This window comes from Mustela nigripes, chromosome 8 (assembly GCF_022355385.1).
Source record: "Mustela nigripes isolate SB6536 chromosome 8, MUSNIG.SB6536, whole genome shotgun sequence".
NCBI lineage: Eukaryota > Metazoa > Chordata > Mammalia > Carnivora > Mustelidae > Mustela > Mustela nigripes.
In genome coordinates this window covers 68,780,004-68,785,455 of record NC_081564.1, presented here as the reverse complement: position 1 = coordinate 68,785,455, position 5,452 = coordinate 68,780,004, and the positions used below count along the sequence as shown (strand labels likewise).

The window sequence follows — 5,452 nt, the reverse complement described above, 5'->3', positions numbered from 1 at the left end:
TGTCTTCATACCATGACATCCTCAGCGTGATAATAAGAAGGGCTGACATTATTAAGTACTATGTGCCAGGTGATATTCTGAGCCATTACATGTATTTACTCAAATCTTTATAACCAATCAATGAGCTAGAATTGTTTTGTAGATCAGGAAATGGGAACGCAGCACATTCCATTCAACCCTCATGTTACCTATCACAGCTTTACGTTTTCACACCACCAACCCCCATGCAGATTTCTTTTAACAACCTCTGGCCTGTTTTATTAGAGAAAAATTTTGCATGATTTACCTTTCACCACTCTGTACTGGCAGGCTCCTCAAGATATTGCAGTCACCTGAAGCAATGACAGCCGGTGTGCATCCTCTCTAGCATTTCCCACGTGCTATGCCCAGTTCAACGTCATTGCCGCTGTAGTGATGGACGCTAGTTTGGGCCAACAGGGTGCGGTATTTTGTCAGATTTCCTCAAGGTGGAGTGTCTGTTGACCAGGATGACCAATTTCCCTTTGTTGTGCCTGATCACTTTCAGAGTCTGCTTGTACCCCAGAGCATACTTCCCATAACTTATCATACTTTCCATACTTTTCACAACAAGCTGGAGCCTAGAGTTGATTGACTCTGGAGACATTTTTGTCCTCTTTGTGGCCTCCATCCTCCTGCCTTAGGTGTGGGACAGCGCCAACCGAGAACAGCCACCAAGATGGCAGGAGATGAGGAGGGAAAGCTCATGCACATATATTAGCACTAAGTTGGAGCAGGAACGTATCCTTAAAGATCAAAAACATTATACAGGCAGTAATAGTAATGGATACCGTTTACTGAGCTAATTTTACATTCTTGACGATTTTAAAAGCATCCCTGCAAAATTGTATAATTGACTTAATTTTTTAACCCTATGAGTCAGATAGGTCAAGTGGATGGTTTAAGATCCTCAGCAGGTCTGTGGAGATTTGAACCCAAATCTGCCAACCCCCATGCAGATTTTTCTGATCTTTCAGCCATTACTTGAAGGCTTCCTACTAACCCTTAGGCACAACCAGCCTAGCGTAGTCAAATGAATAATCAGATAAAGTGACTATCATCATTGTGGAACTATTAACAGCCAAAGAATGAAGGAAGTGTTGGGGTCCAAGGGCAGGCCACCCCAAGATGGGCCACGGTAGCATGAAGATTATTTTGAGTTAAAAAGAAATCAAAACCCAGCCGATTGAGGAAAAGCTCTTTACCTCTCCCTCATTTGCCTCACAAGAACTTACAGAAAGAGATCTAGCACCATAAATAACTATACTATGATATAAACAGGGTACGGTAGATGGGAGGAACCTAACAGGATCTGTTTCATTAAAGTCCTCTATGTCCCATTGTTTCCAGGTTGCACAGAAAATATTTGCTTACCAAACATTTATTCTTTCTTATCTTCGTGTGAATTGCATTCCTCCTTTCAAAAGAAGTCTCAGACACTTAGTCCAGAATGATATATATTTATACTTTATTTTGCCCACCTTTGGGATTTCTGTGTCTGTGTGGATTCCCTGTATGAACACTACTTAATTTGATTATCTCCTGTTAATCTGTCTCATGTCAATTTGATTCTCAATCTGGCTGGAAGGATCTTGAAAGTGATAGGACATTCTTGTTCCCCAGCAGGAGAATTGACCATAATTAGACATAAATTCTGGATTTTAGGAAAAAAAATAGTTTGTCCAGAGAAAAGGCAGGTATGACTCCTTTGCAACATTCTAAAAGTTAAAATGGCTGAAAGAAGAAAGATGTTTCCCAGGAAAGAATTCTACCTGAACAATCACAAATGTCTTCATCCATTTGGACTACTGTCACAAAGTATCAGAACCTGGGTGGCTTATGAACAACAGAAATCTGTTTCTCACAGTTCTGAAGGCTGGAAGTCAGAGGTCGAGGTACCAGCATAGTCAGGTCTTCGGGAAAACCCCCTTCTGAGTGACACACTGCAAGCTTCTCCTGTGTCCTCCCGTGACACAGAGAGAGTGAGCCAGCCCCTTGGCCTCTTCTTATCAGGGTACTAATCCCCTTCATGAGGGCTCTGCCCTTGGACCACATCACCTCCCTCAGGCTCCATCTCCAAATACCTCTGCTCTGGGGATTAGATTTCAGCATATGATTTTAGTGGGACACAAACATCCAGTCCATAACCACAAATGACATTGATCAAGAAGAAAAAGGGGAAGTGTCTAAAAAAAAAAACAAAGCAAAAGCAAACAACAACAACAATAACAACGAACATGCAGAGAGCTCTCTAATAATCCCGGATTTTAAAAAGAAATGCCTAAAATCTGGAAAGAAGTCCTTATAACCAAGGAATATTAGTCTTTCCTAATGATCGGAGGAAAAACAGAGTCCCCATTTCCCTGAGGCTTAAAAATCAGTGTATGGGTTTTGCAAGGGGGTTTCGGGCTGCGATCAGAGCAGGAAGCGTGAGGAACGGAGGGCCTGTTGGGGGCAAATGATGTCATGTTGAAAGCTCACAGAGAAAAGCAGGGCAATTCAACTCCTATATTGCTTTCTCTTCGAGGAAAGTGATCTTCAAACTGGGAAGGCTAGAACAAATATGGTTAGTAGAAAATTGAAACCTGGGAGAAGCAAGGAGATAGGAAAACATCTGGCCGCTTAGATGCATTGAGGCAAATGACTTCCCACCCCACAGAGGAAGATGTGGGGTGTAAGCAGCTGCATTTTGGAGAACAGGAACATGCTCCAGTTATGAAAGAAGGAAGGAAGGAAAGAAAGAAAGAAAGAAAGAAAAGGGAGGAAGAAAGAAGGAAGGAAATGGGTTGATTATAGAAAGGATAAAGTAAAAATTTTTTTCCAGACCTGGTAATATTTCTTTACAGATATATAGACTTTTATTACAGCAAGTATACCTGTAACCGTAAATATCTCCTTAAAACAAAGAGGTATTCCAAGTATCTTTTTTAAGTAGTGATTTAAAATGAAGTTGAGATGCCTAGGTGGCCCATTCGGTTGAGCTTCTGACTCTTGATTTGGCTTAGGTCATGGTCTCAGGGTTGTGGGATCCAGCCCCCGCACAGGGCTCTGTGCTCGGCGGGGAGTCTGCTTGTGATTCTCTCTCCCTCTCCCTTCCCCGTTTCCCCCCTCTAAAATATACAAACTTTAAAAAATAAATGAAAATAAAAATAAAATGAAGTAAAGTTAGTAAAATTAATTTTATTTTTTAAATTATTTTCTTTTCTTTTATTCATTATTATTACGTTCAATCAGCCAGCATATAGTACATCATTAGTTTTGATGCAGTTCAGTGATTCATTAATTGTGTATAACACCCAGTGCTCATCACATCACATGCTCTCCTTAATACCCATCACCTGGTTACCCCCCCCCCGCCACAGCCCCTCTCTTCTGTGACCCTCAGTGTGGTTCCCAGAGTCCAGAGTCTGTCAAGGTTTGTCTCCCTTTCTGATTTCCTCCCATTGAGTTTTCCCTCCCTTCTCCTGTGGTCTTCCGTGCTATTCTTTATATCCCACATATGAGTGAAATCATATGATAATTGTCTTTTTCTGCTTGACTTACTTCACTTAGCATAATACTCTCCAGTTCCATCCATGTCGATGCACATGGTAGGTATTCATCCTTTCTGACGGCTGAGTCATATTCCATTGTGTATATGGACCACCTCTTTATCCAATCATCTGCTGAAGGACATCTCAGCTCCTTCCACAGTCTGGCTATTGTGGCCATTGCTGCTACAAACACTGAGGTACATGTGCCCCTTCTTTTCACTACATCTGTATCTTTGGGGGTGAATACCTAGTAGTGCAATTACTGGGTCATAAGGTAGCTCTATTTTCAACATCTTGAGGAACCTCAATAATATTAATTTTAAATGAGCACGCTTCAACATATAAACTAACAATTCTTCTGAAGTTTTTTACTACTAAGACCTAATTACATTATTTTCCAAGTTAGAATGACTAATAATTAATGTGAAACCGTAATTAACACAGATGACACAGATGATACTATACTTTTCCAAAGTAAAATATATCTGACCTAAATTTTTATGACTCACATTTGATATCACAAAATAAACTTTATTGAGCAAAGACATTGTTTAAAATCACAGAAAAACAAACATGATGAAAAGGTAGACATTGTGTACAAATAATGTTAAAATATTGTCACAGGTATGGAAATGTGACATCATCATTGGAATAAAATAAAATGTTCTAAAGCAAAGAGTTGTCAAAATACAGAAGAAGAGATATTCTGAAACAAATGAAAAATCAAGCAGTAGTGGTAACAATTTCTAACCCATAACATACTTATATATCATGGGGGAAATCAAAAGAACTAGCTCCAGAAGCAGTGGTGACAAAAGACAGAGGGGGGCTTTCAAAAAGGCAAGGGACATAGGTAATTAACTTACCACCTCCTTCAAATAAAAGTGAGACTCTCTTGGGAGAATCTAAGTCCCTTAATAGACACATTTTAGAGCAGTTAATGAAATGCTGCGTATTTCAGTAGCAAACTATTTCAACAGTGAAATGACATAGGAATCGGAAGCATATTCTGCTGTGACACTTGGTAGTTGACATTTTTCCAAACAGCCACCACAAGTCTGAGGTTCTCACGAGACTGTTGTCTTCCAGCTACATGACTATCCACACTCATTTCACCAAAGAATGCAAACTCTAGTGGTTGCTCCTCATTCTGGGTGGAGAACACCAGTTGGTTTTATGTAGCTTAAACCTAGAGGGGCATTAACTGCCCTCTTAGACAGATCACCCCCCCAGAGCTGGCCCATCAAGTTTCATCTGGAAAACAACCAGTTCATGAACCCCTTTGGAGGTTTTTCTATTTTGGACCATGGTACCACATAAGTAATCTCAAACTCTTGTTCATCAATGACAGCCAAATTTGAAATGAGAAATTGTTCCTAGCCTTCTTTATTTTTGGTCAAACCTTTCTGAACTTCTGTTCCATGAACAAAACATCCAAAGATGAAACACTTGATTCACTCTGTCTCCAAATTTTCCACTCCATAATTCAACCAAATCAGAGTCAGTTGTCCAAAGATGAACGATTTTCATAATATTTTCTGGAAACTCATTTATTTTTAAAGGTTTAAAGCAGTTAGTATGAAACTCATAGAGCTTTTCCATCATATTGTCTGGGGCCTCCCATAGGAAAGGCAAACACATTTGAGGGTGAATGGCTGTGTGGTCAGACCCCTCAGGAGACAAGCACGGTGGCAGCTCCAAACATTGAAAAAGGCAGCCAGTTGGTCTTTCAAGGGTCTCTCCTCTTATGGCTTCCTTACCAGAAACCAGGGCCTGGCTAATTTTTAAAAGAGTAAATATCTTTTAATATTTAAAAGATAATGATTGAATGTAATTACTTGTGCCACCATGCTTTTTATCAAACACACTTTACCAAACTAACCTTGTTTCTGGGCTGAGAA

At 40.0% G+C, this 5,452-nt stretch overlaps 2 pseudogenes; both read right to left on the bottom strand.

Moving 5' to 3' along the window:
* Positions 1-282: 282 nt before the first annotated feature.
* Positions 283-649, bottom strand: LOC132023952 (large ribosomal subunit protein eL30-like; annotated as a pseudogene).
* A 3,636-nt stretch (positions 650-4,285) lies between these two features.
* LOC132023013 (protein NipSnap homolog 3A-like) lies at positions 4,286-5,156 on the bottom strand (annotated as a pseudogene).
* Between the last annotated feature and the right edge of the window lie 296 nt (positions 5,157-5,452).